We start from the raw sequence: 12086 nt of genomic DNA, 5'->3' as shown, positions 1-12086 counted from the left end.
AGCTAAGGCTTTGTGTAATTCTGATGTATTTCCACCTTGTATGATAATACATATAGTGGGGTTTTTATTTAAGGCTTTCCCCTAAGTATTTTCTGTGTTTCATGTGCATTGATTCTTTTTCTTCTGGTTATATGTGTTCAGCTCATATCTTGCTCAATCTTTAAGCTTCCGCAAAGAAAATTGATAGTAGAAGTAGATTATAGTATTTTGCTTTGGTATATTGCATTATCGGGTTAATCTACAGTCAAAATTTCTACATAGATCACAGAGGTAGATTTGTAGAGAATTTGCAGAATTTCTACATGGTATCAGAGCTAGGTTTTGTAGAAAAAGTTCTACATGGTATCAGAGCTAGGTTTTGTAGAAAAAGTTCTACATGGTATCAGAGCTAGGTTTTGTAGAAAAAGTTCTACATGGTATCAGAGGTCACTGATCCATAGAGAAATTTCTACATGGTATCAGAGCCAAGTTGATCAAAGCGGAGAACAGTATACAAGAAGGGAGAAGTTCAAAGTTCAAAGTTCTTGATTGTAGGTACAAAATCGATTTCTTATCACATCTCAAAGTTCACTAATGGCGTTCAATGGTTTGAGACTCAACTATGCCCATGATGGCAGCTCGAATTACATAGCCTGGAAGGATCGCATGGAAGCAGTATTAGAGGACAATGGTTTGAAGGACTTCATTGATCAAGAAGTCCCCAAGCCAGCAGCAGCTAATGCCCAAGAATTGGTGGAATGGAAGAAATGTGTGGTGAGAGCGAGGAGGATTCTTTTGGAGGGAGTTCGAGACCATATTGTCTCGAGTCTCCATGGGAAGGAGACTCTGTTTTCAATGTGGAAGACATTGAAGGATCTATATCATAACAACAATGACCAAAGGAAGTTGGCGCTGAAGGACAAGCTTCAGAAAATCAAGTGTGAAAAGGGCGACACGATCTCTACATATCTGAACAAGCTCACCACCTGCAGAGATGAGCTTGGAAGTGTAGGAATCACGACAGCCGATGATGATATGGTGAGTCTTGCTCTCCTCAGTCTTCCTAAGAGCTGGCATAGCTACCAGGACTCAGTGAATGGAAGAGAGAAATTGCCAAATTGGGAACGACTGTGGTCAGATCTGATGCAGGAGGAGATTAGGAGGAGCACCAGAGATGGTTCTTCATCCAAGGATGATGAAGAAAATCTAGCCTTAGCCAGTAAGGCAAGGAAAGGGAAGGAGAGGGATTCTCATCCCAAATCGAGTTCTTCTCATGGTGGGAAGAAGATTGACAAATATAAAGTGAGATGCTTTAATTGTCATGAGGTGGGCCATTATGCAACTAATTGTCCATTGAAGAAATCCAAGAAGGGATCCTCAGAAGGATCTGAAGGTGAGGCATTGGCCTCTCAGTTCGAATTGGATTTTACCCTCATCGCATGCATGGTTTCATCGATGATGGGTTGTGGTTAGTTTCTGGACAGTGGAGCATCATTCCACATGATCGACGATAAGAGTTTATTCAGTACATTGGAGGAGAAGGACCTCCAGATGCACATAGAGATGGGCGATGATGGAAAGTACCGTGTTTCAGGTGAAGGTATGGTTGCTTTTCAGAGGGAGCATGGAGCTTCTATCACCCTGACTGATGTGAAGTATGTGCCTAGACTGAAGAAAAACTTGGTATTGATCGCGATGGTGGAGGACAAAGGCTACAATGTTGTCTTTAGTAAGGGAAAGGTTTTCCTTAGACACATCACCACGGGTCAGGTGAAATAGATCGGTTCACGGGTACAGAACCTGTATGATATTGAGGTTCAAGATGCATGCAAAGCCTTGAGGAGCAAGGAAAATGTTATAAAATTGGTGGTTGAGAGGGAGAGTACATTACCTCTCAACATGCAGCGCCATAAGAAGTCTCAGATAATTGTGTAGGAGGCACAATTGGTGAAGCAACTTTAGGAGGTTATGAAGCAGCCACAACTGGAGAAGCCGAGAGGAGACTGAGTGGAGGCATCCACTCATGCAGAGACCTCTAGTAGGGGGAAATTTCGAGCCAAGTCAGCAGAGGGATCACATGAAGCCATACCTCCAGGTGTGAGGTGGGGCGATGTGAAGAGATAGTCCCAAGAAGGCTGAAATAGGGGCAGGATCTTTGAGGTACCCATCCTCTTTGATTAGACCTTGCTACGGGAGCCCTAACGAGGAGTAGAAGGATTGGCTGAGCGGTTAGAGATGGATGCGGATGGAGTGACAGAGAGAGCTACAGTGCAGGAGTCCTGAGACTGCGAGAGGCTGCAACACTGCGAGAGGCACAAGAGTGTTGCACCAGTGCAGGATGGCACAGAGAGGTGTGCAACGGTGCAAGATGCAGGGAGTTGTTGCAGCAGCACAAAGGTTAGAGAGGGAGCACTTGTCAGTGGCAGAGGGAGCGTCAGCATCAGAGGATGTTTCTAGCCCAATAGGAAGGTCAGTTGGGAGATCGGTTACTTACTTCTCAGTAACCAAGTTGCAGTGCAACAGTGGGCAACATGCAACATGATGAGAGGAGGTGTAGTGCGGATGCAGTGCTGGGAGATAGGACCAACAACAACACGAATGCAGGAGGAGGAATCAGTGTGATTGATGCAGTCAGAGATCAAAGTGACAGAGGCTAGAGCAGTCAGATACTGAAGAGCACAAAGGTGCATAGTTTTTAGTCGACAAAGGCAATAGCAGTCAAAGACTTTGATGACAGATGCATCATACTGATTCAGGTTGTATATTTTTTGTTTCTAGAGTTGCTGGAGCAACAAAAATTGAGAGAAGTGTTGCATGCAGAACATTCCAAAGGTTCAGGATCGGGTTCGAGTTGAATGTCTTTCTTGTTGAGAGGGAGTGTTGAAAATAGCAACAAGAAATGCTAAAAATAACATTGCTATAAATAGAATTTCAGGATATACTCCAACTCTGTTGGAAATAGCAAAAAATAGAAATGCTAAAAATAGCATTGCTATAAATAGCATTTCGGGATATATTCCAATTTTAATTTGTCATTGAATTAAAATTGAGAATTAAAATTCGAATTTAGTCTCACCAACCGTTTGAAAAATAATTAATTAATTCATCTTGAGTTAATTAGTTGGAGAAAATCAAACATGAAGTCTTTGTGAAGACATGCAACAATTATCCCTTTGATTGAGGAAGTTATCCCTTAATTAAGGAGATAAGGATGAGTTGTATTTGAGTTTTAATTAGTTAGCTCAGTTAACTGAGTTAAGTCAAGTTAAATTAGTTCCAAACAGTTTGTGGAACTAATTGTGAGTTCAGTCAGTTAATGCATGCATGCATGCAACTAATGTCCTCCAGATAACCAAATATTCTCTCATAAATAACTCATGCATGTTAGTTCTGAGAAAGACCCAGTTGAGATTAAAGACAGGGACATTATACTATCAGTTGGAGGAATTTTCCTATAAAAGAAACTAATCCATGCAGAAGGAATTAACTCCTTCAGGATTGCGCAGTTATTTAAGAGGTTAGCAGCAGTGTGTGAGGTGAGAATCGCACAGGTGGCAGCTGGAGGACCCAGGAGAAACTGCGCAAGGAAATAGGAGGCTTGAAGGGAAGAGGAGAAGGTTTGTGAGAAGCCTTGCTTACCTGTGAGCATCTAGGAGGATTGCACTGAGAGCTGGCTAGCTGTGAGAGCTAAGGCTTTGTGTAATTCTGATGTATTTCCACCTTGTATGATAATACAGATAGTGGGGTTTTTAGCTGAGGCTTTCCCCTAAGTATTTTCTCTGTTTCATGTGCATTGATTCTTCTTCTTCTGGTTATATGTGTTCAGCTCATATCTTGCTCAATCTTTAAGCTTCCACAAAGCAAATTGATAGTAGAAGTAGATTATAGTATTTTGCTTTATTATATTGCATTATCGGGTTAATCTACAGTCAAATTTTCTACATAGATCTTAGAGGTAGATTTGTAGAGAATTCGCAGAATTTCTACATTGTATCAGAGCTAGGTTTTGTAGAAAAAGTTCTACATGGTATCAAAGGTAGCTGATTCATAGAGAAATTTCTACAACATGTTTGAGATGGAATTCTGGAGCCTACAAAAACCCTAACTTCCCCGGATGATATATCCGAAAATATAGCGAACCAAGATCTAAAATTTGTATGCAAAGTTCATAAATATTTTAGTGCCATGTGGTTGAAATTTCAGCTTTTGAAACCTTATGGAAAAATTTTTTTTATAGAGAAAATTCCAAGATGACCTATTTGAAGAAGCGAAACCCTAGAATCCAAAGCTTTGATACCAAATGTTATGCAACCAGCTCACAGAAAAGATAGTTCAATGACTTAAAAATTATCCTCTTCGAGGGCGAAACCTCCTTTACATTTCATAAATGAACAATTCTTGGATGTTTCAAATAAGACCTCTTTGGTATATATAAGAGTCTAAGGGGTCACAATATAATCAGAGCCTACATAACAATAGTAATGTAAGGACACAACAATAACAATAATGGGTTTCTATGGGGCACAACAATAACATGGCAGATACATGGGTACAACAATAACAATAGGAGGCTACACTAATAACAATAAGGGGAATACACTAGTATTATAGGGACCTAACACATTGAAGTATCTTCACTTGTTATTTTGTTGGTGTTTTCCATCGCTTTCAAAGAATATCCTTGGCACATCACTGCATTATCTACTTGTGAAGTTTGGACTATCTAGGGTTTTGCAAAAGGTGTGATAATGTATTTTTGAAGGCCATTTATGCTCCACAATTTTGAAGCTTGACATTAGACAAGGGAAGTAAAGGAAAACTAGTGTTGCAAAAGACATCCTCTGGTATATTCTTGGAATCATCATATTTGAAGGCATCTTGCATTAGCAAACATCTCTAGGTACAACTGTGAGGCATCTTGCATTAGCAAGTATGAAGTTGGTTGTGTGATTAAAGGCATTTTATAACCAGAGAAGTTGTTCTAAAGTGAAGGTTATTATTGTTACATCATTTAGAAGCAGTTTTGAAGTTGTTTAGAAGAAGTCTAGTTTTCATTGTAAATATAAAGCAGAAAAGGGTTTTGTCGAATGTCCTTGTAAGAGGGTCATTCTACCTGGTACGAGATCCCAAAAATTGTTTCTTATGTTTATATATTAAGGGTGGTTTGGTGGTGCAAGACAGGTGAGTGAAGTCTCCTTTAGGTTGTAGCATGAAAATACTTCAGGGTGGTGCTAGGGCAAGTTGGAGCTTACAAGGTGTTAGAGCATCCTATCAGTTGTAGTTGATAAAACTAGGGCATTGGAGCGTCCTTCTAGTTGGAGCTAGTAAAACCAGGGTGCAAGAGAATCCTTTCAAGATTTTGAGCTACCTGATGAACTTGCATGCTTTTCTAGATTACTAGGGAGTTGGGGCTTCCCTTTTAGTTGGAGCTGAAGCATTATTGTACTTGCAAAATATTAGAAATTTGTTCAATCTTTTTCTCCCAAAAGGGTTTCCACCTAAAAATTTGTTGTGTATTTCTCTTGTGACGTGTTGTTGATTGTTTTTATTTTGTTCATATACCAATTTTTTTATATGTAACTAATTGTAAGTGAGACACTGATTCACCCCCCTCTTAGTATTTCCAACATCTTGAACATCTATATGAATTATGAGTATGTTTTCCACATTGCTCACAAGGATGAGGATTAAAACACTAATCTTTCACATGACCAACCCAATCACAATCTTGACATTTGAAAATATGAAGTAGTTGTGGAAGAGGAGCAAGTGAAGATGAATAGTCCTGAAAAACCCCAACATTATGAAATTAAATTGGTTTAGAGTAGTCTGTAATGTGAAAAGTCATGTCCTTTTCATATCCAAGGCCAATTTTATGTTTGTTATTGATGACTTCTTCCCAAGGACTGATGATGGGTTTGGGAAATGAAAACAAAACCTCTACATGCAAATCTACTCATGGAATTGCATCATTATTATGATCATGCATTGACTGATGATAAGCGTCTTTATCAAACTCCAAAAGAGAATTGTTCTCAGACAAGCACCAATTTAGAATGTTGAATCTTTTGTTGTAATTCATCTCATTGAAGCCGTGACTCAATCTAAAGAAATTCAATCTTTTCCTATGCATCTTGTAAACAAGTTTGAATAACAATGACAATAGTTTTACTGATTTTCACTGTCACAAATAATAGAGTGTATTAGAGTGTTCAATAACTATAATAATCCATCAAGTTTGGCCATTTTCTCAAGCTCAATAAATGGTAAGTTAATGATGAAAAAATAGATATCAACTTGGGCTCTTAGGATATCAAAAAAAAGACAAGAATCAAGTCATTGCAGATCACCAAAGAAACTATTGGTTTGCTGAGCAAGAACAACCTTCTAGTTGTAATGAATGAAAGTAAGGAAGATGCTCTTTCACAGGTAGTAATGGTACTCTTTCCTATGGAAGATCCCAACTACAAGAGAAATAGATATGTCCATTAAAAGACTTGAGAGAATTGTGGTACAACACTAGCACCATTGCTAGCAATGACAAGGATATTTACAACATCAAAAATCAACTTGAGCAGGTTTATATTGAAACTTTGTCTATTCCTATCACAATCTATAAAATTTCACCAACTTGCTTTTCAACTACTTCTGCAAGTTCATATTCTCCAAGAGGCCGACTAGTAAAAGCAACCCTAATGTACAATACCTATTACTTAATCTCAAAACTATTTGTTTTAACAAGTGAGAAAAATTTTTCACAAATGATTTAAAAGATCTTAGAAATCAACACATTACCCTAGCTTAAATGTCATTTCCAATATTGTTAAATACCATACCTATTGACAAAACGGTGTGTTTTCTTGCAAAAATGTTGTGTCATTTATGTGTGCCACTAAAAGCTCCCACAACTGACAAATAGGACCACTGGAGATTTCAATGAACCATTGAACCAGAACCGACCATATAATGATACCTTTTTCATACACTACTAATTTCACTAGATATTTGATCACAAAAACATAAAAAAATGGCAAAGTAGGCCATAAGTCTGAGAGGATATAAAAAATGGGAATATGTCCACCTTTTAATGAAATCACGTATGCGTAAATGTCTTTCACAGCAGTTTGTGAAATGATTTCCTGATGAGCAAAACTAGTTAGGCTTCTGTCACCAGACATGAACTTCTTCTTCAAAAAAATCCTAGTGCCGTGGTGCCATGGAAGAAGGCAACTGCCTGAAAGGACTTGATAGTCAAGTTGAAGCAAGGGTACAGAGGAAAGAGAGAACTTGTGTCGATTCTATATGCTAAATAAAGGATCCAATTGTTATATGGATCAAGGGCAGAATGTCGAGCATTTACAACAACCAGACCTTGGTAACCCTAGCTGGGTGAGAATCTAAGAAAATACATAAAGACAGAGTCGATAGGTGCAAGAGTCCGGGGGAGCAGGAAGAACAGTAGCATAGGAGGAAAGATGGTGACGTCGATTTTAGCTGCAACTATGGGAAGGCATTCAAGAAGCCCCAGCGATCCTACAAGGAGCAGCAGCTACACGCAGAGCTGAAACTAGTGGAAGAATACGGCCTGCGAAACAAGAGAGAGCTCTGGAGGGTTCAATTAAGGCTAAGTCGCATACACAGGAGTAAATGCGGCCCATCATTCCAATGTATAACACACGCATCCTATCAAATAACAAAGTTGGAAGCAGGTTTGGAATTTCAAAACAGATTTACTCTTTACACTTTCTTCACTTTTTTTACACTTAAAAAAAAATCACTTTGGCCAATTAAAAGACAAAGCACTTTTTAACAAACAAATTTTTGTCAAATTCATCTGTCACGAGAAGCACAGAGATTACAAAGACAATCATCCTCTAGCAAACTTTTTTCTTAGATATCATTTTTTTGGGATTCAACTGCGTTAAGTAAGTCATTCAAACGTATGACCATTTCCATGAGAGGTAGTCGTAACTGACTAATTTCTCATGATTTTTGAATAGTTCACTTAGCACTCATTGCATCGGGTGATGCTCACAGGGGTGAAGAAGTGGGATTGAAACTAGTGAAATGTGGAGAACGAATCACATAGCATCAATCATCACTTCCGGGGCTTGCACCCGGTAACCAGGACTTCCCAGGAGGTCACCCATCCCAGAACTCCTCTGGCTCAAGCGCGCTTAACTGTGGAGTTTTCCCCACAATCAAGCCCACTTAGCTTGCTACCCCATTTGCAAAACCTTAGCAAGTATTGTGCCTCATGAACCATTCAAGTAGAGATCCCTTGACTCTTTTTGAATTTAAGTATGGGGGATTTACGCAGTGCATTATATTAGATATCATTTTTTTGGGATTCAACTGCGTTAAGTAAGTCATTCAAACGTATGACCATTTCCATGAGAGGTAGTCGTAACTGACTAATTTCTCATGATTTTTGAATAGTTCACTTAGCACTCATTGCATCGGGTGATGCTCACAGGGGTGAAGAAGTGGGATTGAAACTAGTGAAATGTGGAGAACGAATCACATAGCATCAACCATCACTTCCGGGGCTTGCACCCGGTAACCAGGACTTCCCAGGAGGTCACCCATCCCAGAACTCCTCTGGCTCAAGCGCGCTTAACTGTGGAGTTTTCCCCACAATCAAGCCCACTTAGCTTGCTACCCCATTTGCAAAACCATAGCAAGTATTGTGCCTCATGAACCATTCAAGTAGAGATCCCTTGACTCTTTTTGAATTTAAGTATGGGGGATTTACGCAGTGCATTATATTAGATATCACATTCCATCCCATCCATATGGGGGATTTACGCAGTGCATTCTGTCAAATTCCATCCCTAGCGGGAAGCACATGGATTACTTTGGCAATTTATTGTAAGTGCCACACACAGACAACCTTTGACCAAGACAACATTAAACAAAGACAGATTCTTTACGATGGGATACTAGTCAATTGGTAAGGTGCAGAGGTAAAAGGAAAGGAGAAACATCAGACTTATCAACACGAAATAGGAGAGGTTGTCAGGCTAGGCGTAGAGGCACTCTGGCACTAAGGCATAGAGGCAGTAAGACACACAGTAAGGAAATGATTGAGTGTTGCAGTTTTGATGAGCAGACAGAGCAGTACAGACAGGAAGAATGGCTGAAAAATCAGAGAGACGGCTCTGGGCAGACAGTTACATTGAGGCTCTATTACCATTGTTGAACATATAAAGTTGATAGATCAATTTAGATAAATTCTGTAATGGATATTATTCATGAGATATACATATTAATAAATAATTTTCTGACTCTTGGTTTTATATTGCAAGAGATTTCCTGGACTTTTCAGGACTGTTGGCCCTCGGCTTTTCATCTTCCATTCAAGTAAATGAATGTCAGGACTGTTGGCCATTGGCTTTTCATCTTCCATTCAAGTAAATGAATGAGTCAAGCTTACATAACTCCAGGGAATTGAGTTTCTTTTTCATTCTTCAATTATCTCTTGGTAGAAATGTTTTTGGTTTCACAGTTTGGTCCTCGGGTACTTTTGCACCTCTACATGGTATCAGAGCATGATTGCAAGCCTCTTTTCATTGTTTTTTTGAGATATCTATTGTGGCGTGATTGGATTTGATCTAATGTAATAGGAAGTGGCATTTTTAAGCATGGTCTAAAAAACCTATAAATTAACCCAGAAAATAATGGAAATTTTGGTAAGATTATGTCAAATTTTAGTAGAAATTTTTGAAAATCTGGGTTACAGCTGTCAAACTTAAGGATTTTGGGTGCTCCAAAGATTGGGGTTCTTGATAGTGCTGAATCCATTTCCACCATCATCAAAAAAATGATTCAAACACACCAACATTCTGATTTCTTAAAATTCTTTTCACCCTATTCTAGCAAGAAAAAACTACCGTACAGTCAAATTTGTGGCATAAATAAACAACACTTTTTTTTTATTAAAATTTCTTTGAGATCTAGTGTTCAGATCTAGATATGGATCTCAGAGACACCTATCTTTTTCTCATCTCATTTCATTGTATATGCATTTCAAATATATTGAGTGGTTGGAGGTGGAAAGATCTATATTTATCTTCCGTAGTGGTACCCTCCCACAAGTGGCGACATACAAATTCTAGTGCTACCCTGTCACAACCTTTAGGTGGCGACATACAAATTCTAGGTGTAGTTTTTTCTTTAAAAAATATTCCCCCTACTACCGACATTTTTTAATAGGATTTTGGGTTTTGCAAGGTTGTTATCTCACTGCCCATCCACTGATTCGATAGAATAGATTCACAAAGTACTCTGACATATGTTCCAGCCTTGATCGCTATGGTAACTTGCCCTCTACCTTGGAAAAACCACTGGTTCATGGATGCTTGTGGAAAAGCAATACCAAATCTATTTTTTAAAATCTCTTCGCATACAAATATGCTCGAGCAGGCCAATTTAAAGCATTGGTGGAGTCTGTGAACATTGCTTCAATTCAAGCATATTCGAATCCAACACTTTTAAGTTTGGCAAGAGACGAAACCATATTGGTTATGATTTTCTTTGTCCACGAGAAAAAAATCAAAGTCAACCATCATTATTTTATCCACATACACATTTTAGTGAGTTGCTTATTCGGCAAGAACATTTAAAAATTTGGGATTTATTTTGGCAAAGATTATCTGTTAAAAGTTAATTGAAGTGTCGAGCAAGGTTTTTTTGGCACATATATTCATTGTGCACAAAAAATAAAAAGATGGGCGCAAGTCTATTTAAGAGTGTATTGATTGCAAGTTAGATTTTGGTAAGCTTTTGATAATATGGAGTCCAAGACAATTGAGCTTCTAATTCCATATACTTATCATAGTTGGAACACAAAAATGCAATAATGTTTGTAATTAAAAGGACTATGGCAAATGTTAAGTCAAAATCAACCATTAATTTTTTTTTTGAAAATTTTGTCTATTGGAATAAGCAAGATGAAACCATGGGTATGATTGGGTTGTATGTTTCAAATAACCTATTTTTTAATATGGATGAATATACCACTCCAAAAGAAAGTTGTGATAAGTTGGTCTCTTTATTTGGAAAGGTCAATGAATTTCATGTTTTAGAATTAGAAGCAATATTATCAACCTTGGTACATGATGAGCATGCCTCTATTGAGGAGTACCTTGCAAAATTCAGGCTATTGGTGGGCCAATTAAAAGCATGTGGAAAAGATAAATTAGAAAAGGAATGTATTTTTTTATCTTATCAAAAGTAAAGGGTCCTTTTCAAGTTTTTTTTCAACTACATTCTATTCAACTATGTATGGGTTCCTTGAATATTCATTCAAAATGCCCAGTTTTGAGACATTATGTGATCACCTCACATGCAAACAATCTAAGCTTAAGCAACTAGATGTTCTCTCTAGCTCTACGAATCAGGGTCTTGTGGCTCATACCTCCAAAGGTAAGCACACAACCCAATTCCAACAGAAGAAATATTTTTCTTAAGCCCATGAGCCTCCCTCCAAGCCTTAATAGAACACTAAATCGACACCTCTAGCTTCTAAAACTAATGGATTTTCCTTTGAGACAAAGAAAAAGAAGAAGAAGAAAGCAGAGGAATCCTCTTCTTTTTGTGGTGAATCTAGGCATATTGAAGCAAAGTGTTGGGAAAAATTAAAAGCCTTAGAAGAAGTCATGAAAGAGAACAATATTCAACAAATAAAGGACATGATTTATTGGCTCAAGCTTTAGAAAAATCTCCAAATCACTAGATACTTGATTCAAGAGCATCACATCATATGACTCCTTATCAAGATTTGCTTCCTTCTACATCTCATAGCAACCTTTCACAAATTGCAGTCAAAGACTCTACTCAACTTGAAGTCTAGGGGTCTAGTTGACTAATAGATGCATAAACAATGTACTCCTAGTTTCTATGATCTCCACAAGCTTATTATCCATCTATCAAATTTTTCACTCGAGTGATGGGAAATAGTTGAATTTTCTCTCAATCAAGTAGTTATTTGTGAACTACATGATATAGTTGTTGTTGTTGTTATTGGACATGTTGATCATACCTCCATATTAGATAAGTTTCTCAATTTTGAGCCCTCCTCAACTTCTCATAGCTCATGCCAATTC

The sequence above is a fragment of the Pinus tabuliformis genome, chromosome X, assembly GCF_031772625.1.
Source record: "Pinus tabuliformis cultivar Carrire ecotype Pingquan chromosome X, CPIR1, whole genome shotgun sequence".
Lineage (NCBI taxonomy): Eukaryota > Viridiplantae > Streptophyta > Pinopsida > Pinales > Pinaceae > Pinus > Pinus tabuliformis.
The sequence above is the reverse complement of the archived record's forward strand: the minus strand, read 5'-3'. Positions refer to the sequence as shown.